Source organism: Lutra lutra, chromosome 1 (genome assembly GCF_902655055.1).
Source record: "Lutra lutra chromosome 1, mLutLut1.2, whole genome shotgun sequence".
Taxonomy (NCBI): domain Eukaryota; kingdom Metazoa; phylum Chordata; class Mammalia; order Carnivora; family Mustelidae; genus Lutra; species Lutra lutra.
In genome coordinates, this window is record NC_062278.1 from 20,446,069 (window position 1) to 20,470,278 (window position 24,210).

A 24,210-nucleotide genomic window follows, 5' to 3' on the forward strand; every position below is an offset into this window, starting at 1 on the left:
TATAAATGAATATCCTAAATGATCCAAGCCCCAGCTTAGGTGGGTCCAGGTCCCAGAAACATTAGTGGAAAACGTTGTCACTGATTTGTGGAATTATTATTTTAATCTATGTTTTCTCTTGCATATGCCTACATTGTGCTCTGGCATCTGCCCCCACAGCAGTCAAATAGCTGTCAAAGGAGCCACCTCCATGCTAGTGAGACTCCTTTCTGACTGCTCTGGGCACATTGCAGAAGAGGTTGATCACAAGGGCCAGGTGGAGTATTGGTAGAGGTCCTCAATACTGCTAGTTGACCGAGGAGCAAGACCTGGCAATTGAAGTCACCTCACCACCAACTCCCATCCTTGGAATGGATATTCTACTTGCCTTTCCTGGTCTCAGAAACTGCCCCCCAAAACCCAGCCTTTAGATAGTGATGTGTTGTTGAAGGTATAGATGACAAAACCCCATTAAGGTCTTTCATAATACTGTTAAGGTTTGATAGAGGTTGTGGAGATCTACTAGATTCAAGGCCACCCAAGACAGGCCTTGTATATAAGTTCCCTTGCTTATTAAACCTGCCACCTTTCGATCTGTAATGACCTGCCTCTTTCTTTTTGGTCTTTCAAAATTAGTAAGAGAAGAGGGAAGATCCACATGGTCCTCTCAATTGATGCAGAAAAAGCATTTGACAAAATACAGCATGTGTTCCTGATTAAAACTCTTCAAAGTACAGGGAGAGAGGGAACGTTCCTCAACTTCATAAACTCTATCTAGGAAAAACCCACAGCGAATATAATTCTCAATGCGGAAAAGCTGACAGCCTTCCCTTTGAGATCAGGGACACAACAAGGATGCTCACTCTCACCACTGTTGTTCAACATAGTACTAGAAGTCATAGCAACAGCAATCAGAAAACTAACTAACTAAATATGTTCAGATTGGCAAAGAAGTCAAACCCTCTCTCTCCACAGATGACATGATACTTTATATGGAAAATCCAAAAGACTCCACCCCCAAACTACTACATACAGCAATTCAGTCATGTGGCAGGATACGAAATCAATGCACAGAAATCAGTTGTTTTCTTATACACTAACAGTGAAAATATAGAAAGGGAAATTAGGAATTGATTCCATTTACTATAGCACCAAGAACCATAAGATATCTTGGAATAAATCTAACGAAAGACGTGAAAGATCTGTACTTGAGGAACTACAGAACATTCGTGAAAGAAATTGAAGAGAGAAAGATGGATAAACATTCCATGCTCCTGGATCAGAAGGATAAACATTGTTAAAATGTCTATACTGCCCAGAGCAAGCTATATTTTCAATGCCATCCTGATCAAAATTCCACCAGCGTTTTTCAAAGAGCTGGAACAAACAAGTATAAAATTTGTGTGGAATCAAAATTAATACAAGGAAATTTTCCTAGAATGAAATTGAGAAGTTTAGCCAGGAGAGCTCATATGCCCTATCACTTACAGTTAATTGCAGACCCAAAAGAAAGAGGTGAACCCTGCACATGGATACTACTTTACTATCCCAGTAGAAGGAAGTAAGTCTTCTACCGCTTATGTCCCTCAATGGCTCAGCCAGTGAGGGACTATCACAACTCAGTTAATGAAAAGCCTCTATTCTTCCAGTTCTCAGTTAATGCCAGTGGATGTTTCTGTTTATAACAAATAGCCTTCCCAGATTCCCACTTTTCTCTATAAAAGAACATTCCTCTCCTTTGTTCTCTATACTTACTTATGGTTTTGCCAGAGTGTGTTGTTCCAGATTGCAATTCTTTGCTATTCTCAAATAAACCCATCTTTTGTTACTAAAATTACTGGCAGTTTTATTTTTAAGGTTATCAGGTCTTTCCTTGCCCTAGGCTTACAGGCTGGTTTCAGATTTCACCTGGGAAGCTCTTGACTAGCAAACAACATCAAAGCAGTTCATGGAGGAAAAAGAGCAAAAATCACATGAAGAGAGATTCTATACCCTGAGCTAAAATAGAGAAGTTTTATTGATGACATTAAAAAATATTAAGGAAAAGGAAAGAAAAACTAACTTTGTCATTGCGTTTTTCCAAAGTCCCAGTAAAAATAGAAGTCAATCTGTTTTTGATTCCTGAATATAAAGATTTTAGTGTAATAATTCCTATTAAACTTATTAATATTTTGTGAAAATATAGATTATAACATCAATAAAATAGAAACAGCTCTTTAAAAAGGGACAAAATTAAAGAGAAGTATAAAAATTCAGGATAGGGAAAGCCATGAATCTGCATAAAATGATGTATATATTTTGAGTAGAAATGGATATTAAAACACTCAACCATCTGGGGTGCCTGGGTGGCTCAGTGGGTTAAGCCGCTGCCTTCGGCTCAGGTCATGATCCCAGGTCCTGGGTTCGAGCCCCACATCGGGCTCTCTGCTCTGCAGGGAGCCTGCTTCCTCCTCTCTCTCTGCCTGCCTCTCTGCCTACTTGTGATTTCTCTCTGTCAAATAAATAAATAAAATCTTTAAAAAAAATAAAATAAAACACTCAACCATCTAAAAGCATGAAATCTTGCCATTTGCAATGACATAGATGGAGCTAGAAGGTATTGTGCTAAGTGAAATAAGTTAAAGAAAAACACCATATGATTTCACTGATATGTGGAATTTAAGAAGCAAAACAGAGGAACATATGGGTAAGAAAAGAAAAATAAAATAAGATAAAAATAGAGAGGGACACAAACCGTAAGACACACTGAACTCCAGGAAACAAACTGAGGGTTACTGGAAGGTGGGTGGGCAGATGAGGTAACTGGGGGATGGGCTTTAAGGAGGCATTTGATGTAATGAGCACTGGTTGTTATATGCAACTGATGAATCACTAAACTCTACCTCTGAAACCAATAATACAGTTTATGCTAATTAAGTTGAATTTAAATAAAAAAATACAAAAATACAAAATATTGGCATATTGTTAAAATCAATCTTTTAAATTAACCAAGTTTAAACTGCCATTGAAAAGTAAAATGCTGACATTTTAAAGCAGATGAAATTCTATTAAACTGTCAAAATAATTGGTTAAACAAGAGCACCACACACAGAAGTTTTTGTTCCATGTGGCATGAGTGATAGGTCTTATGAAGAGTCTGGTTTTCCTCATAATTTAATGTTTCTGCATGATCCACATATAGTTAAGTTTCATATAGAATCCTTCAGTTTCTGGTGTTAAATTCAAAAGTTTAGCTTAACTTCAAATTAAAATGAGTTGAAATGATTTTTGATCAATGATGTGAATAAATAAACATTTTTAAAATAATATAATTTTTAAAGTGATGAAAGGCAATTTTATTCCAGCAGTCTGTACTTATTTTATTCTAAAAGAATGAAATGCATAAAAAGTAACAACTTTGGGACGCCTGGGTGGCTCAGTTGGTTGAGCAGCTGCCTTTGGCTCAGGTCATGATCCCAGTGTCCTGGGATCGAGTCCCTCATCGGGCTCCATGCTCGGCGGGGAGCCTGCTTCTCCCTCTGCTTCTGCCTGCCATTCTGTCTGCCTGTGCTCACTCTCTCTCCCTCTCTCTCTGACAATTAAAAAAAAATCTTAAAAAAAAAAGTAACAACTTTTATTTTTGTTTGCAATCTGTAAAATTAAGTTATTTTGCTGATGTAAAATACCAGTCACTCACTTGAGGACCATGTCACCTTTTGTTTTTTTTTTGTTTTTGTTTTTTTTTTAAAGATTTTATTTACTTGACAGAGAGAAATCACAAGTAAGCAGAGAGGCAAGCAGAGAGAGAGGAGGAAGCAGGCTCCCCGCTGAGCAGTAAGCCCGATGTGGGGCTAGAACCCAGGACCTGGGATCATGACCTGAGCCGAAGGCAGCGGCTTAACCCACTGAGCCACCCAGGCGCCCCCCACGTCACCTTTTGAAAATACCACACAGCTGCTTAGATGTGGCAAAGCTGAAACATATCTTCTACTTGTCCAGAGTTGAAGCAGCAAGCAACTGTCTTTGGCCAACAGATGTTTTCTTGACCACAAATCTGACTGTGTTGGGAAACAGCCACAAAACAAGGAAGCATGGCAAGATGCAAGAGACTTTTCATTTAAGGGCAAAACACCCCAGTGGCCACCTGACATAAATAATTTCTACTTTCGTGCTCATCAACTTGTACAAAATAGAGCACCATTTTTAAAGATGTGATGTGGTAGAACCTGGCAAAGCTTCATAGTATCTTTTTCACTTATTGGCTGTATAGTTTTTGCTTTGAATCTATAAAATATGTTTATTATTCTAAAGAAAACTTTTAATTTCTGAGGAAAAACATCATTGTTCATGTCACATATGACAATAACAAATATTTAGACATCTTGTGATATTACTTTTTCAATTTTATGAAAGATATGGAGACTTGGTAGTATAAATTAAAAAACAAAAAACAACAAACAAACAAACAAACAAAAAAGTATGTGCCTGATCTTGCATTTGGACATGCTTCTCTCTGACAATATCTTTTTATGTTACAATATCATGTCTATCTATAAAACTCAAGCACAAAATATCTCAATTAAAAAAAAGGAATGGCCATGAAAAAGAAGAAAAATATTATATTAATTATATTTTAGTATATTTATTATTTACTCATAAAATAAAAATGCTATATCTGCTTTTTAAGTTTAATTATAACCTATGAAAGAAAATAGTACCTCTGTTTTATTTAAAGTCATGCGTGCATTGTAGACATCACAGAATAAGTACATGCTCATGATTTTTGTTGATTCCAAATGTTCTAAGATGAGTAACATTGAAAGAGTCTTTCAGTTAAATCTCAAATGCATGTAATCACCAAAATCAAAATGAGTGATCAGACATTCAAGGCAACTTCAGACCACGCCAACTGGTTGATAAGGTTTGAATTTGAATGTTTCCCATCCTAAAAGGGAAACACTTAACAGGCACCTTTACCTATATTCTGTCCTAGCCAATTAAGTTTTTCACTTTACATTTAAAAACAACAACAACAACAAAAACCAGTTGATTTCATTTACTCCATTCAAGATTTCCAACCACACCACCAAATAGTGGGGAATAAGCAAATCCTGCTCCTCACACATATTCTCTACTCTACAATACAGACTATACAGATATGACCTGGAGATAACAGTTAATGATTTTTTTTTTAAGAATTTATTTATTTATTTGACAGACAGAGATCACAAGTGGGCAGAGAGGCAGGCAGAGAGAGAGAGGGAAGCAGGCTCCCTGCTGAGCAGAGATCCCGATGCGGGGCTCAATCCCAGGACCCTGAGATCATGACCTGAGCCAAAGGCAGAGGCTTCAACCCACTGAGCCACCCAGGTGCCCCAATGATTTTTTTTTAAAGATTTTATTTAGTTATTTGACAGACAGAGATCACAAGTAGGCAGAGAGGCAGGCAGAGAGAGAGAGGAAGGGAAGCAGGCTCTCTGCTGAGCAGAGAGCCCGATGTGGGGCTCGATCCCAGGACCCTGAGACCATGACCTGAGCCGAAGGCAGAGGCTTAACCCACTGAGCCACCCAGGCACCCCACAGTTAATGATTTATGCTGGATTCTGATTCAGTGCACTGAGGGGGACACATACACCTATAGTTTCAAAAAGGATGATGTTAATATCATTGAAAATCTTTGAATGTATGGGAAAGTTTCTCTAGGAAAATCGTTCTCTCATATAGCTAACAAAAATACTCCCATCTGTTTTAAATAAAGTGTTTTTTTTTTATTTTCAATATAATTTTGGAAAGATAATGGTCCTCTTTCCTTGCACATTTGAGAATATTTTTCTGCTTAAAAGTAACTTATCCTACTTTTCACTTAGTTTTAAATGTTTACACTGATTTCACATAAACTCTTTCAAGACATTTATTTCCAAAATATTATGGCAAGCAAAAATAACTGTCCATGATTTTTTTTTTAATTAGAACTTTTATAGGAAGGATATATTAGGCATCTTAAATTACTATTCTGACCATTTATAAATTTTCTTGTTAGAAATCACTTTGGAAATACATTGTTTTAATAACTAAAACTAAATGGCCAAAATTGCATAAGTATTTAGATTCATTACAAAATTTCCATAGAGTATCTAAGATTTTTATCTAAGAAAATCCACTGGAATTTATCTTAAAGTGAAAATCTTCAGAATCTCAAGTTTTCAGGCCCTAACACCTGAATGACTAAAAACTCAGGTTTTTTTGTTTGTTTGTTTGTTTGTTTGTTTGTTTTAAAGATTTTATTTATTTATTTGACAGAGAGAGATCACAAGTAGATGAAGATGCAGATAGAGAGAGAGAGAGAGAGGGAAGCAGGCTCCCCGCCGAGCAGAGAGCCTGATTCCGGAATCGATTCCAGGACCCTGAGATCATGACCTGAGCCAAAGGCAGTGGCTTAACCCACTGAGCCACCCAGGTGTCCCAAAAACTCAGGTTTTAATGACTAATAAGGACTATAGACCTGGACATAAGAAATATGAAATGGATGCATTCTATAGCTCATAAATTGGAAGTTTCTGATTAGACTTAATTCTCAAAAGCAAAAAAATAAGGGGAAAAAGGATTTTTAAAAGGCAAGTAAATTTAAATTCAAAAATATACTAAATGAAGTAGAATTTATTCTTTTTTAAAAATTTTTAAAAAGATTTTATTTATTTATTTGACAGACAGAAATCACAAGTAGGCAGAGAGGCAGACAGAGAGAGAGAGGGGGGAAGCAGGCTCCCCGCTGAGCAGAGACCCTGATGTTGGGCTCGATCCCAGGACCCTGAGATCATAACCTGAGATGAAGACAGAGATTTTAACCCACTGAGCCACCCAGGTGCCCTTAGGATTTATTCTTAAGTTGGAATTTTTTTTTTTTTAAGATTTATTTATTTATTTATTTGACAGAGAGAGAGATCACAAGTAGACGGAGAGGCAGGCAGAGAGAGAGAGAGAGGGAAGCAGGCTTCTCGCGGAGCAGAGAGCCCGATGCGGGACTCGATCCCAGGACCCTGAGATCATGACCTGAGCCAAAGGCAGCGGCTTAACCCAGTGAGCCACCCAGGCGCCCTTAAGTTGGAATTTTGATGAAACGTCATGGAATCCAATTTGTAATAAAATTTTAGTTAAAATTTATAAAAAGTATAATCTTTTTCTTATTAGATTCATTCGAGTTTAGTAAAACCTAATAACATGCCATGGAGAAAAAAATGATTGTTCTTAGTTGTTCTCCTCAGGACTATTTATAATAATATCCTCCAATATCTGAAGAGGGAAAATACATGCTGTACCTGTGAAAATGCAGAATGCAGCTAACCATGTGCTTGAGAACAAAAGCAAGTTCTATAGTTGTTGGTTAACAAGTTCCAACATTTGTTTCCATAATCTCTTTCCTATTGGTTAAGATCGTTAAATGTTACACAAGGACCGGAGCAGAGCTTCTTCTATAAAGCCCTGGAATTTGCTGACAGGCTTTATGTCAGTCGATTGAATAGGCCATCACATACAGTGAATCAAGATCCATTTGTCTTATACACATTTTGAAGCTGTTTAGAATAATTTTCTAAAATACAATAAACAATTTACATTATTTTAGATTATCAATTTTTGAGACAGGGACATACTTTGTGAGCAATTTTTGCACCTTAAGCGTTACGCTAAGCAAAATAAGTCAATCAGAGAAAGACAATTATCATATGACCTCACTGATACGTGGAATCTAAGAAACTAAACAGAGGATCATTGGGGAAGAGAGGACAAGATAAAATAAGATGAAACCAGAGAGAGAGACTCTTGGTCATAGGAAGTTACCTGTGCTACTTCATTCAGGGTTCAGCTCAACTGTCACCTTGGCAGAGAGTCCTTCTTTCCCCACCCTTTCTAAAGTGGTGTCTCACTTAGCATGTGTTGCTTCTACTTTAATTTTTAATTGTAATCATCACCTAATACCCCTTCACAAAATAAAAGCTTCTCCCATTAAGATGTCAACTGCAGGAGTTCAAAAGCTTAACTATTCACTGATAAATCCAAAACATCCAAAATAAATCCTGGCTCAAAGTATCAAAAAATAAAATGTTTGTTGGATTAAATAAATGGTATGAAGTGTTTGAATAGAGATCATCAAGTGGTAAGTAACATATGTATTAATTAGCATGTATACTTAGGCATATATATGTAAATTCACCTCTGTATTTCACAGGGTAAGTTAACCAAAATGGCATAGTCAGTAAAAGATAGTCACTAGGCTATACTGCCTCCTAAAACTATGACAGAGGAAAATGCAATAAAACTAGTTATTAACAGCGAAGAGTGAATATAGAGAAATGATTTTCAGAAACAAAATCATTGATCGAGTCTTAGAAAAAGGGAAGCCACTTTCTCCATTTATTTAGGAATATTCATGAATTAGGAAAATATGCAACAAAAGAAAAGTTAAGAAACTTGGCAATTTAAATAAATTTTAATAAAATTTAATATAATTAATTGCTGAAGAGCAGTTAAGTTCATAACACTAATTCCCAGTAAACCTTGTTAAATTTATTTCTAGGGTTTCTAAAGAGTAGAGGTAATATTATATGGCTTAATTGAGTGACTCATGAAGATGTCATAACTAAAAAAGTCTGAAAACAATGTTTAACTATAATTTCATATGATTATAAGAAAACTTAGTAAATAAGCATTTCATTCATTTATATTTAGTGATACAGAAATTGCAATGACCCATCCAGTTCGGCACATACTTTCTGAGTCTTGCAGCCTTATTGAAGTAAGATGGTTTATGTCATGATACTCTACAGTGAGCTAACACAACTCTCAAAACACCAGTGTGGGCAACACGAATGATTGCAGAAAGCACATCTACTTCTAAAGCATAACCAAGGGGCGCCTGGGTGGCTCAGCGGGTTAAAGCCTCTACCTTCGGCTCAGGTCATGATCTCAGGGTCCTGGGATCGAGCCCCACATTGGGCTTTCTGCTCAGCGGGGAGCCTGCTTCCCTTCCTCTCTCTGCCTGCCTCTCTGCCTGTGATCTCTGTCAAATAAATAAATAAAATCTTTAAAAAAAAATAAAGCATAACCAAGTAACATCTTGCATTAAGTTAGAATTTAGATTGTGCTTTGATCATAGCAAATGACAAAAAAAATGGGTATCCTCTGGAGGGGGAATAACAAAACAAAATACAGTTGACCCTGAATGAAGAGGGTGTTAAAGGTGTTGGGTTCCTACACAATTGAAAATCTATGTAACTTTTGACTTTCCCCACTAATACCCTACTGTTGACTGGAAACCTTACCAATAACATAAATGGTCAGTTAACTCATGTTTTGCATTTTATATGTATTATGTACTGCATTCTTACATTAAAGTAAGCCGTAGAAAAGAAAATGTTATCAAGATAATCATAAGGAAGAAAAATACAATTATAGCACTGCACTGTATTTATTGATACCATAGTTTGTATAGTCTGTTTCCAAGATAAATTGTCCTTCAGTACATACATCAATATTGTCATCTATGATACAAAACACTGCAGGTGCAGGGACTGATGGTTTTTAAATATGACTATGATAAAATGGCAGCAAGATTTTGGAAGATTAATCATTGATGGAATGCAGAAATAGATGAAACAAGTGAGATGGAGCCAGTGAGAAAAGTGAAAAGGCCACCTCCATGGTCCATACATAAAATAATAAGATAGCAATCCAAGGTGGAGACAGTCTAGAAAACCATTTTTTTAAAGATTTTATTTATGTATTTACTTGAGAGAGCCTGAGAAGGGGAAGGGTCAGAGGGAGATGCAGACTCCCTGCCGAGCAGAGAGCCCAAAGCAAGACTCAATCCCAGGACTCCAGGATCATGACCTGAGCCAAAGGCAGTCGCTTAACTAACTGAGCCACCCAGGCACACCACCTCCCCAATTAAAAAAAAAAAAAAATTATTTATTTATTTATTTGAGAGAGAGAATGCGAGAGTAATAAACCCATTTCTGATCGCATCAACACACAATGCTTTCTATATCCTAACTCATTAGTATTAAAAAAGACATTGAGGGGCACTTGGGTGACTATATTGTTAGGAAGGCAACTCTTAATTTCAGCTCAGGTAATGATCTCAGGCTCTTGGGATAGAGCCTATATCAGATTCCATTCTCAATGGGGAGTCTGCTTGAAATTCTCTATCTCTCTCTCTCTCCCTCCCTCTCTCTGTCCCTCCCCCTGCTCACATGTACTCTTTCTTTAAAAAAATTAATAAATATTTAAAAATATTAAAAAGACATTGACTTTCCTACATCCAGTAGTCTGAAGCTCTTGGATAAATGGGGTAATATCTTTTTCTCTTCCTATGTCTTTAAGACTGCCTATAGTATAACAGGAAAAATAAATAATGTTCACAATAATGATTTTAATAATCTAAAACAAGTTAAATTATGTTTCACATTAAATGTAGTGAAATATGCTGTATGTGACTTCAAATTGATTTGATAATATATCTTTAAATATATCTTCTAAAACTTGTCCTACAGAAATCCTTCACATCAATTAAGTGCTGTGTTATAATACACACTGTATTTATATTAAAATCTGAAATGTCCAAGTGTGAATATATGCGAGCACTTGGGAGGACTGTATTAAAAATTTCCTGACATTTTGTATCCCTCTTTCAAACTGGCAATTATAAATATTTTAATGCTTTCATGAATTAAATTTTCATAAAACTCTCATGGAATAGTCATCTTTATATTCTCATATTTTTTTAAGTTTTTATTTAAATTATAGTTGGTAACACAGTGTAATATTGGTTTCAGATGTAGAATTTAGTGATTCATTACTTATATACAACATCCAATACTCATCACAAGTGCTCCCCTTAATACCCATCACCCATTTAGTGTATCCCCCCTTCCCTCATGCAACCCTCAGTTTGTTCTCTATAATTAATTGTCTCTTATGGTTTTTCTCTCTCTCTTTTTTTTCTTCCTTCCCCATCTTCATTTGTTTTGTTTCTTAACTTTCACATGAGTGAAATCATACTATGTTTGTCTTTCTTTGACCGACTTATTTCACTTAGCATAATACATGCTAGCTCCATCCATGTCATGGCAAATGGCAAGATTCCATTCCTTTTGAAGGCTGAGTAATATATACACCACACCTTCTTTATCCATTCATCAGTCGATGGACATTGGGCTCTTCCCATAATTTGGGTATTGTTGATAAGGCTGCTATAGACTTCAGGGTGCATATACCCCTTCAATCAGTACTTTTGTACCCTTTGGTTAAATACCTAGTAGTGCAGTTGCTGGGTCATACCATAGTTCTACTTTTTTAAAAAGATTTTTTATTTATTATTCAACAGAGAGATAGAGAGCACAAGTAAGCAGAGTGGCAGGAGAGGGAGAGGGAGAAACAGGCTCTCCACTGAGTAGAGAGCCCAATGCAGGTGGGAAAAGTGAGGCTAAATATTCACAGAGGAAAAAGCGTATCTGAGAATGGAAACATCTAGTTGAAATAGCAAGATGTTGGTGACACAGAGATTCTCCTTAGGCAAGCAGCCCATTTCCAGAGACACCACCATCAGCAATTATGCAATTCTAAGCCTCCAGTCAGTTTGGGTGGGAAGATTGGAACAGAGGTTATTGCACCAAAGACTTTACACATGTGCCAATTTCAAAATGTGTTCAATGGTTTATAGATCTTTTTGCCATTCTGAGTTGTATGTGAACTCAAATGTTAAACACTTTTCCTTATAAGTTTCTCTCTTAAAAAAACAAAACTTTAGAGATTTACATTTTGGAACGTCAAATGCTATTACTAGTAACAGGAGAGAGCAAATAATCTCTCTCCCCAAACCAGTAATTACAGAGTCTGCCTTCTAAAGATTCTATTTCTGCATGCATATATATGAATTTAGGGCAGGCATTTTATACTTGAGTTAGTGGAAGTTGAGAGTGCCAGTGACTGAGAGTGCCTGAAAAAAACATGAAATATATTTTAAGTCTGTGAATTGCATTAGCATGTATGTAACATAATGGATGGTACCTTTAATAAAACCAGTGCAATTCATTGAAAGAAAAAGAAGAAGAAGAAGAAGAAGAAGAAGAAGAAGAAGAAGAAGAAGAAGAAGAAGAAGACAACGACTTCAATGGTTCTAAAGAGAGTGGTATAAGTTTTCAGTATATAGTCTTAAATACCATGGGTACTCATAGGTACCACAGTAGCTTGATTCATAGGTAAAGATGTGCTCTCTAGAGCAAAGAGGCTTCAGGGCATTTACAAATCTAAAGTTTTTATTCATTTGACAGGGAGAGAGAGAGAGAGAGATCACAAGTAGGCAGAGAGGCAGGCAGAGAGAGAGGGGGAAACAGGTTCCCAGCCGAGCAGAGAGCCTGATGTGGGGTTCGATTCCAGGACCCTGAGATCCTAACCTGAGCCAAACGCAGAGGCTTAACCCATTGAGCCACCCAGATATCCCTACAAATCTAAAGTTTTATGAAAACCTAGCATGTATGTGTATTATCCAGAGAGGAAATCCATACCTTTCATTAGAATCTCTTGAGTGTTGTTATAACAACAAAATTTAAAGAAAACGGTATTTCAAATTTATTCTTAATTTATAGTTGACCTAAGTAAACAATTGAAAGTTAATAGTTATTGTCACCCAACACTCTGAAGACAATATTTCACTGACTTCTGGCTCCTATTTTTGCAATGGTGAAATCTACTATTTCTTTGTAAGTAATCAGACTTAAAGATGCCATTACCTCAGTGTTTTGGGATTTTTTGGTAGCATCCTTTTCAGTTTGTTTGTTTGTGTTTGTTTGTTTTCCATGACTGGAAATCACTCTTGTTGGCTCTAAAGATCCTCAGCTATTACCTTCCTTCCTCATTCTCAAATCTCTTCCAGGTGTACGTTAGAATTAAACACGGAAAGCAATGATCTCATCCATTAACTTAAATTTAACATTGTTTTTTCATGTTGGTATTTATCTTTTGGGCTCAAAATATTTTCTTCCACTCTATTATCTGGTTTATCTTTTTCATCTGCCTCTATGAAGCTACTTATTTATTTCAATGATTACAATTTCAGTTATTCCTTGATTAGAATTACAGTACACATTCCAACACAAAAATTAACTGGATAAGTGATCCTGTTCCTTAGAAACTTGTTTATTAATTGTATGAGACTTTCATCTGCATCTATGCCCTGGATCCTATGTGTATAAATGTACATTTTCAAGGCTCAGTTGAAGCCCTAGCAATTGTTTTGATGATTGATGTGGTAGAAAATTATTTTTTAAATATGGAGAATTATAAACAACTCATAAATCAAAAACTTCATCTAAGTATAAAAAAGTAAGACATTTTGACATGTTTTGAGAATATTATTCCAAATAGAACAAAGCTTTCTGGGTTGGGGCAACATGACATTTTCTTCACTCTTATTTTAGATTTTCTGAATGTGTATTTCACTCTGATTTCAATGAAAAGAAAATAATAATTTTACCAAACAGTTGCTCCTCTTTTTAGTCTTTACAATTGCAAATTAAAATTTGATATTTTCTACAGATAAATTTTCTTTTACAGAGCATAAATAGTTTTTCTTTCAAAGGGACATTTATTTTTAATTTATATTGAAATATTTGGTTAGTTAAAATTTATATTAAGAGTTTTCTCTTTATACCACACTAATTATTATGTGATTTGGTTTACCAAAGGCATGGTGGATGCTTAGAATAGAATTATACTCTTCTTTTTTCTCTTCTCTTCTCCTTTCCTCCCTTCCCCTCCCTTTCCTTTCCTTCCCTTCTTTTTAAAATAAGAAAGTATCAATTTGGAAATAACAGCACTTTATAAATGGAACATGTGTTGTAAAATAAAATTACCCTAAAACCTTCTGTCCATAGTCTTCAAAAGATGTAATGATTAACTGCAGTTTGAAAATAGCTTCCCAACTGGATGTAGGCAGTAGTCTCACAGGATATAATTATAATGTATACATTTTAATATATAGATGCTAATTTGAATGTTATTGAGCTTAGTTTGTAAACACTGTGATTAAAGTCATGTACAGATTCCATCATTACTTATGTTATTAAAATCTTATAAGTTCTAATCTCAGCAAAAGTCCATTTCTTTTTTTTTTTTTTAATGATTTTATTTATTTATTTGTGAGAGAGCATGAGAGGAGAGAGAGATCAGCAGGAGAAGCAGACTCCCTGCTAAGCAAGGAGTCCAATGTGGGACTCGATCCCAGGACTCCAGGATCACGACCTGAGCCGAAGGCAGTTGCTTAACCAACTGAGCCACCCAGGCGCCCCAGCAAAAGTCCATTTCAATTGAAGTTTGCACTAAATAAATTTACTTTTATAGTAGAAGTAATTTCTCCATCTTATGAACAACCATCATTTTCTCATTTCATTTCATTGACTTTGTTAGTTGTTACTATTACATATTAATTTTAAATGGAAATGTGATTAGTGTTATAGTAGATATAATACATCATTAATAAACACAGCCAGTACCAGAATAAATTACCTTTCTTCCAATTTATTTTATTTTATTTTATTATTTTTTTTTTTTAAGATTTTATTTATTTATTTGACAGAGAGAGATCACAAGTAGACAGAGAGGCAGGCAGAGAGAGAGAGAGGGAAGCAGGCTCCCTGCCAAGCAGAGAGCCCGATGCGGGACTCGATCCCAGGACCCTGAGATCATGACCTGAGCCGAAGGCAGCGGCTTAACCCACTGAGCCACCCAGGCGCCCCCCAATTTATTTTTTTAATTTAATTTTATTTTTTCAATGTTCCAAGATTCATTGTTCCAATTTCTATAAATTAATGTTTTATATATATATAAATTAATTAATTTTCTATAAAATAATCATCATAAAAAGGATGAGTATAGTACAATAAGATCTTTTGAGAAAGACGGCATTTGCTAAACTTTTGTTACAATGTATTGTTATAATAGCTATATTTCACTATTAGTGACTGTTGTTAACCACTTCCTGTGACTAATTTGTAGATTAAACTTTATTATAGGTATGTATGCATAAGAATAAACATAGATATATGGTATTTGGCACTATCTGTGGCTTTAGGCATCCACTGAAGATTTGGAATGTACCCCTGTGTGGATAAGGGGGACTAATATATTTTAGAAAACTTTTGAAAACAACTCTTCCATAGATAACAAAGAAAACTACATACTATCTGAAGTTAGGAATAGCCATTTGCAAAGACACAGAGGCAGAAGTCTAGTTGGTAAAGTCCCTCTAGAAGCTGACAAAAATGTAGGCCTGCCTAGAAAGAGTAACTTATTAAAAGTATGTGTAAGATAGAAATACTGTCAAAACTAACTTACTTATATATTCAAACAATCAAATTTTTGTTGAGACATAAACACACACACACACACACACACACACACACACACACACACACACACAAATATGTTTGCATTCTTTGCCATCCAAAAATTGAGTGGATTCAGGTTATGTGAAGATTCTGTTACTGTATAAAATGAATTACATAGAGTTCAAAATTTAAAAAACAACAAAAAAAAAATCTTTGCCAGTTCTTCCTCACTTTCTCTGAGATAGATTTTAACCTCCAGACTACCAGATATCATCCAAATCAAGTAGTAGCCATTAGATCTGTGACAGAGTGTTTTTAAAGCACTTCATTAAAATGAAGCCATCATGTTTCTGCTGGATTCTTATGTAGCTAACTTGGATCACCTCCAGTGTTCCCTGTCCAAAAAAAAAAAGAAAAGAAAGAAAAAAGAAATAGCTTGTTTCATTTAACAACCCCCCAAGCCTCAAATTCATTAAACAATAAATTTATTATATATCATAATTCTCTGAATCAGAAAATCCACATGAACCCAATAGAGTTCACTCTTTAGATTCATTTGACAAATGGGCTGGGCTGAATGATCTGATTTGCACTGTGGTTGAGTGCTGGTCAGCGGGACTCGGTTGGGAGTTCTCAGGGTAATTGGAATTCATACCTTGCAACTCAGAGCTTCTGAAGAACCATCTCAAGAGACCCAGGCCCAAGCTGAAATGTCCCTTTTGGCCGAGCCTCCGCAATTCCTGAAAGGTTAGTTCTACCACATTCCCTTGGGCTAAGAATTCACCAAGACTTGCTCAGATTCAAGAGAGGACAGAATTTGATTCTCTCTTACTTAGAGGAATAGCAAAGCATTTATGGACATCTCTAATCTACCATACAGATGAAACTACAAGACTTGTTTTTAAGAAATTGCTTCCATTTAATATATTGATCTTCATATTAACTAGAGTGAAACAAGTGTGTTTCAATTTTTTTTGAATACAATTGTGAAGAATACCCTACTAGGTGTAAAATCGGAATTGTCTCCAGACTTGGAATCAATTGTAATAAAGTAACTATCTTATTCTTTTTTTAAGACCCTACATATAATAGGATAAGTGTACAATCAGAGTAATAAGACAACTTGTTAAATCACAGGTAAAATACGTTTCCCTCTATAAATAAGATATTATTCTAATTCCTATTATAAGCCTTTGTTACTTTCATTTTCTTTGTACATTAAAAAACCACATCTTAACTCATTCTGTACATATAGACTTTCATAATTATTTTTATCTTAATTAAAACTGCATTTGTAATAAGACATGCATATGGCAATTCGGTAAATTATACCTCAATATAGAAGCATTATGGATTTATTATAATATTAATTTATATCCCTGAAACTTGAGAAAGTGTCTTGTGCTGCCTAGCTACTATTTTTATCCCTCAGGAAAAATTGCATTTTGTGTTCTTACCTCTGAACAGAAATAAAAGCATATGCAGAAAACTTGATGTGGAAAAATGTAAATAAGACATTTTGATGTTTTGCATTCTGAATCGTTAACAGGTTTAAATTTAATTTATCTCATATAATAATGAAGTATAACTAATAGGTAATATAGGATGACTACCTTGTTACAAATGATATCTTAAATGTAATTAAATGTGTTATGCAATTAGTACTTGTTTTATTAAACCAAATGCAGCATGCTTGTGATCTCCTTTGTTCTGAAAGCATATTATCTTTGAAATGCTGAAAATAAATGGGTTGGTTTCAGCTTATACTGAAACATAAAAACATTTTTGAACATTAGAAAGAGGGGCATAATCTTCCAAATTTCTGAGGCTTGACATTATAATAAAAAGTTTGGTATCCAATTATGAATGGTTGGTTTTTTTTTTCTGTACCTTCATAGTAGAGTTAAGAATTATGTGTTGTGCTGTAAAGTAAATGTTTTATTCCTATTAGTTTTCTAACATAATAGGCAATTTTATTTCATTTTTTAAATCTCCATCCGATTTTATCAATAAACTTTTGAGTTTGTAAAACAAACAAACAAAAACATGAAACATAGCTTCAGGATAAAAGTAGCTGAAAGTATTTGTAAGGTTGAATATTTTATTTTCATCAATAACTAGCTTTCCATTGCCTGCTTATAGGGAAGTTACTAATTGTTTTATTATTAAGATAAGCATGTCACTAATTATAGTATCTGTCAGATTACCTAATGACCCTAGGCTTCATTAGCAAGAAATAAGCAAATTAAATAAGTTCAGTTTTTATCAGTTGATGTATGCAGTTTGCAACTAGAATTTCCTCTAATCCTCATACTAAAAGCTGATAAGAAATTTTCATGCCTCAGCTGGTAAGATATAATGACATTAATTGTCACAGATAATAAGTGCATCAGAGGAACTGGCTAAAATTTAAAGAAGACTATTTTAAAATTATGAAATGACTAGACATACCTGAAACTGTATGATATTTAAATGAAATTAATAATTTTGGAGCGAAAAAGAAGGTTTCACTTAAATAAAGCATTTATACATAGGCTTGAGACAAGGAAGAAATTTCTAGAATTGGAGATTTTTTTTTTTTTAAGCCTGAAATCTATCAAATGGATACATGGGGAAATATATGAGACCTGATTTCCAAATAATAATTAAAAAAAAGAAGTTTATTTTGAATCAATGTTGATTTACTTAAAATTCCACTCATATTACAACAAAGCTTTTTATTTCTACCCTTTGCAATTCAAAGATAATACAATTATTGAACACTTAACTCCCACTTTGTCTTAAATATCTCTCACTGCAAACATCTTTCTTTACAAAAATAATTCTGATTCTTGGGAAAAATCTGAAACTTGCCAGAAAGACTCATTCTGTAATGATTAAAACAATAATGTATTGACAGAAATCTCAACACACAAACTCCTAATAAAACTTTTAAATCCAAGTGACTAGCAAGGATCAAGGAAAGTTGCTCAAGTGCTTTGTAAAGCTTACTGCTTTATTTAATTATTTATTTCTTAGATTTATTTATTTATTTTTTTGACAGACAGAGATCAGAAGTAGGCAGAGAGGCAGGCAGAGAGAGAGGGGGAAGCAGGCTTCCTGCTGAACAGAGAACCTGATGTGGGGCTCAATCTCAGGACCCTGAGATCATGACATGAGTCAAAGGCAGAGGCTTAACCCACTGAGCCACCCAGGCACCCCAAGCTTTCTACTTTAAATGGTTTTCTAAAACAGGAACCGTACTTCATTATGAAGATATATTTTATAAAAATATGTATTATAAATAGTTGTAAATATCTAAACCAAAGCCCATCAACATATTATGTAGAATCTTTCTAGTAAACAGGTTACAAGGTTTTGTTTTGTGAATCTATACTGTGAAATTTGTATAAAAATCCCAGAGCTTTTTATTTTTCCAAACTTACCAAAGCAAAGTGTGCAGATATACGTGGGAAATAATCAAATAATGTTTTTTTTATATTAATACACTGACTTAAAAAAATATTTTTTCTATTTTCTCTAACAGTGTCTTAGTATTATTGAAACTGAACTTGGTGACACATATAACATTTCTATTACTGTGGTTATAATCAGAAAAAAAACTGATGTATTAAAACTTCAAAGAATGAAGCATATTAGTTACAACAGCTCTTGTGACAGAGCGATGAAGAATAGCTACAGCTTGATATCTGGTCTCATTTTCAATCATCAATGGGACTTTTCATTCATTTCTTATTTTAGGAGATTGTTTTCCTGGCTTCAGACTCAAACTGAAACAGCTGCTTTTCCTGTGTCTTGAACTTGCTTACCTAAAGACTGAAAGTCTGGAGCACTGTTCTGCTTCTCAATTTTCACACATCAGCAGCCCTTCCGGATCTCTGGCTTCCCAACTGCAGGTCTTGGGACTTGTCAGACTCCAGAATCATTTGAGACAGTTCCTTATAATAAATCAGTCTCTCTCTTTCTCTCTCTGAAAGAGAATTAGGAATAGATAGGTATATATATATATATCTCTTACTGGTTCTGTTTTTTGTTTGTTTCTTTGTTTGTTTGAGAATTCTAATACACTAGTATTATATATTTATCTGGATATTTTCTGTGTCTCATTTTTCACTTTCATGATAAATGAACAGTGAGTTGCCTTATCTCTGTTAACTAGATGGGCAAATAAAACAGAAGCTGCCCATTATACATTTTGTATCTCTAATCACTCAGCATACAACCTAACAGCTAAAGTAAATGAAGATATAGTTCTGACCTACATGACTTCCTTAATTTTTCCAAATATAATTTTATTTTATTTCTTTTTTCTTCAAGATGTTATCTAAATTCAAGTAAGTTCACATACACTGTAGTATTAATTTCGGGAGTAGGATTTAGTGATTCATCAGTGGCATATAACACCAAGTGCTCATTACATCAAGTGCCTTCCTTAATGCCCATCACCAGGTTACCCCATCCCCCCACCCACCTACCCTCCAGCAACACTCAGTTTTTTCCCTATAGTTAAGTTTCTTATGATTTGCCTCCCTCTATCTTAATTTACATTTCCTTCCCTTCCCCAATGTTCATCTGTTTTGTTCCTTAAATTCCACATAAGTGTCATTTGTCTTTCTCTGATTATTTCACTTAGCAAATATGCTCTAACCCCATGTTGTTGCAAATGGCAAGACTTCGTTCTTTTGATGGTTGAGTAATATTCCATTGGGTATGTATGCACACCACATCTTTTTTATCTATCCATCAGTGATGGACATCTGGGCACTTTCCACATTTTGGCTATAGTGCAGAGTGCTGCTATAAACATTGGAGTGCATGTGCCCCTTTGAATCAATATTTTGGTATCCTTTGGATAAATAACCTAGTGGTACAGCTGTTGGGACACAAGGTAGTTTTATTTTTAACTTTTTTTTTTTTTTTAGATTTATTTATTTATTTATTTATTTATTTGACAGAGATCACAAGTAGGCAGAGAGGCAGGAAGAGAGAGAGGGGGAAGCAGGCTCCTTGCTGAGCAGAGAGCCCAATACAGGGCTTGATCCCAAGATCCTGGGATCATGACCTGAGCTGAAGGCAGAGGGCTTTAACTCACTGAGCCACCCAGGAGTCCCTGTTTTTAACTTTTGGAGGAACCTTCATGCCATTTTCCAGAGTGGCTGCACACGTTTTCTTTCCTCTTTCTCTGCATCCTTACCAACATCTGTTGTTTCCTGAGTTATTAATTTTAGCCATTCTCACAGGTGTGAGGTGATATCTCATTATGTCTTTGATTTGTATTTCACTGATGATGAATGACGTTGACCATTTTTTTTTTATGTCTGCTAGTCATTTTTATGTCAAATATGATTTTAAAATAACAACATCTAGAAAGCATAAACTTTGGTGTACTGGGTTACTTAGTGTGAAAATATTTATATGCAGGAACAAACTAAAATTATTCCAATGTTCTTGTGTCTGCTATGGATTAGATATGCATGAGTTTTGAAACACAAAATACTTTACAATGTTGGGTATGAAGGGTCTCTGATACCTATCTGCTACAACTCACTTATCTTGTATATAAGGAAACTGAGATCTCAGGGAAGAAAAATGACTTATCTTAAGGTAGCATGACTAATTAAATTAATACAAAAGCAGGGATAGAATCAGGGTTTATCATGTATGAGATGGAACCACTCCAGCAGGAAAGAATAATTTATCACAGACCTTGTTGGAAATTAATAGTGCAAACTGAAGATAAAAAGAATTGTAACTTTCCATAAGTCTTTTTCTTTCCTTCTTTCTTTCTCTTTCTTTCTTTTTCTTTCTTTCTTTCTTTTCTCTTCCTTCTTTCCTCCTTCCCCCCCTCCCTGTCTCTTCTTTCTTTCTTTCTTTCTTTCTTTCTTTCTTTCTTTCTTTCTTTCTTTCTTTCTTTTTTTCTTTCTTTCTTTCTTCCTTTCTCTCTCTCTCTTCTTTCTCTCTTTCTCTCTTTCTTTCTTTCTTTCTTTCTTTCTTTCTTTCTTTCTTTCTTTCTACATCTCTGGAGAAAGCCCCCTCTTATTTCCTGGATCTAGAGCAGAGGACTTCCAAGGCCACTCCTCCCTTGCTCAGAGCCTATTCTTACACTGTCCTGATAATCAAGAACACTGATCATTTCTTTTTTTTTTTTTAAAGATTTTATTTATTTATTTGATAGACAGAGACCACAAGTAGGCAGAGAGGCAGGCAGAGAGAGAGAGAGAGAGAGAGAGGAGGAAGCAGGCTCCCTGCAGAGCAGAGAGCCCGACGCGGGGCTCGATCCCAGGACCCTGGGATCATGACCTGAGCTGAAGGCAGAGGCTTTAACCCACTGAGTCACCCAGGTGCCCAACACTGATCATTTCTCATTACCTTCTTTCTAAGTGTTTAAGTTAGTGGTTTGCATTATAGATCAAATAATTTGAAAATATATCCAAGACACAAGAGCAAACATAGAGTACATTTGTAATTTGTAAGTAGTTAAATTTGTAAGATATAACAACCTCACAGGAAAGCATATTTGAAAAAACTCACAAGACTTCAGGGGGATATTCAGATACAACTTTAAAAAAGGTAAAGGATATGTGAGGTACTGGGGTGGCTCAGTCGGTTTAGCATCCAACTCATGATCTGGGCTCAGGTCATGACCTCAGTGTACAGGGATAGAGATCTGCATTGGGCTCTGTGCTCAGCGGGAAGTATGCTTGAGATTCTCTCTCTCCCACTCCCTCTGCCCCTTCCCCCACTTGCACACACTCTCTCTGTCAAATGAATAAATTAATAAATATTTTAAGAAAGAAATGTGAAGGATATCATATGGTAAGAGACAGCAGGAGAAAAAAAGCACTCATGATCATTAGGGAGATCCAGGACTTGTAGTTAAAGTTAAAGTCTCCAAAGGATCCATTCTCAGTTGCAGATGACAAACTTTGTCTCTGGATGGTGAACCACCAAGACATACTCTGGTCTCAAAGGATCCATGTCACAAGTTTAATGAGGAAGCTTTTTACTCCCTATTTTTTTCCTTCCGTTCTTTCTTTCTTTCTTTCTTTCTTTCTTTCTTTCTTTCTTTCTTTCTTTCTTTCTTTCTTTTTTCCTTTCTTTTTCTTTTCTTTCTTTCTTTTTTTTTTACATAGCTGAAACTATAAATTAGGTGAAATGCATCTGTCTATATATTTTTAATGACTTATGTAAACAAACATGGAGATAATGCTTACAGAGGAATTTTGTACGTTGATTGGTATATTTTACATCACCAATAAGACATTTCCATCCCTCTTTGGCCACAGGTGAATATCCTGGTTTCATGGCTTCATGCATCCCTGATGATAATCACAAAACAACCACCATAAAGTTGTAGGTTAACTCCATTCTTAGTCAACCCCCTGTCCCTTTGCCTAGCTTTCTTACTTTCACATATCTCAACATCATCGCTTCTCATTTTGTGTCTTTAAAAATACATATAAGGGGCGCCTGGGTGGCTCAGTGGTTAAAGCCTCTGCCTTCGGCTCAGGTCATGATCTCAGGGTCTTGGGATCGAGTCCCGCATGGGGCTCTCTGCTCTGCAGGGAGCCTGCCTCCTCCTGTCTCTCTCTGCCTGCCTCTCTGCCTACTTGTGATCTGTCTGTCAAATAAATTAAAAAAAAAAATTAAAAAAATAAAAATAAAAATAAATATAAATGGGGAGCCTGGGTGGCTCAGTTGGTTGAATGATTGACTTTTGGTTTTGGTTCAGGTCATGATCCCAGGGTCATGGGGTAGAGCCCCATGTCCAGCTCCAAGCTCAGTACAGAATCTGTTTAGGATCCAGTCTCCCCTCTCTTTTCCCTCCCCCCACTCCACTCTCTCTTTCAAATAAATAAAACATTTAAAAATAAATAAACACATAAATATACATATAAAGTAGAAAAAGGTAGAAGGATAAGCATCAGAACACTAATCACCCAATAAGATCTTGGTAATGCTTTTTAAAGAAGAATTTTAATTTATTGAATATGTCGGTTCAAACGTGGGTGCAATGCACAAGCTTACAACTTTTTACTTCTTTTCAGTGGTGAAATTTGAAATATATGAAAGAATCAATATATGGACTTAATGTAGTAATTACTGAATAAATCCACATTTTCTCTAGTCTGTCATCTTCCATTGGAAAAGCATGTTGTCAAGCAATCATTTCAATCTCCCAATTCATCAATACTGGTATTGTTTTGGTTGTTAAATCATTTGTAGATCCAGTTGTCAGTTAATTCCAGGTTCCAAGTTTCACGTTTCCTGTCTCATACGGAGAGTTTACACATTCATAGTTTTCCAATAGAATTTTTCCTTAAACAATCACAGTCTTATGACCTCTACTAAGAATCCTAGACACGTTTAAAAGGTGTCAGTTCTAATTAATTTCATATTGGGTAAACTTGCTTCTTAAATGTATTCATGATACTTTCAAAGTTAAAAAACATTTATGCAAAATATATTATCCATAAATTTTCACAGACTACCGAGGCCAAAATTTCACATAAGTTCATCCCTTGTGCTTTCTCCTGCCAAAGTCAAAGACCATTTTCCCTGAGCTATTGCTACTTTCATCTAGATGAGCATACAAAGATAGCTCTTCTCAGGTCAGTGTGTATGCTCTCTAACAATCTGTTGAGTTTTTTAATCCATTTTTTTGGTAAAAGGATATCCTCTATTCAGACCACTTAGTATCCTTTGTCTTCCTCCTAAAATATCATGCATTTTAAATGTCAATAGAAGCTCATGAGTCCTTTCCCTCAGTCTCTCTCTCCTCATTAAAGACAAATTTGTTTCATTATACAACTTTTAAACATGAGCCAACATCACTCAAGTTTCTCTTAGAATGTTTCAGATGATTTTGTCT

General features: G+C 35.2%; 1 long non-coding RNA gene and 1 pseudogene across 1 annotated transcript; both read left to right on the forward strand.

Annotated features, from left to right (window-relative positions):
- The first annotated feature begins 2,536 nt into the window (after nt 1-2,536).
- On the forward strand, nt 2,537-7,740 carry LOC125095084 (uncharacterized). Its single transcript, XR_007125786.1, has 2 exons — nt 2,537-2,596; nt 7,655-7,740. It is a non-coding gene; the product is annotated as an uncharacterized LOC125095084 (long non-coding RNA).
- Nucleotides 7,741-16,048: 8,308 nt separating this feature from the next.
- Nucleotides 16,049-24,210, forward strand: part of LOC125092955 (uncharacterized) — a 91,977-nt pseudogene continuing 83,815 nt past the window's right edge.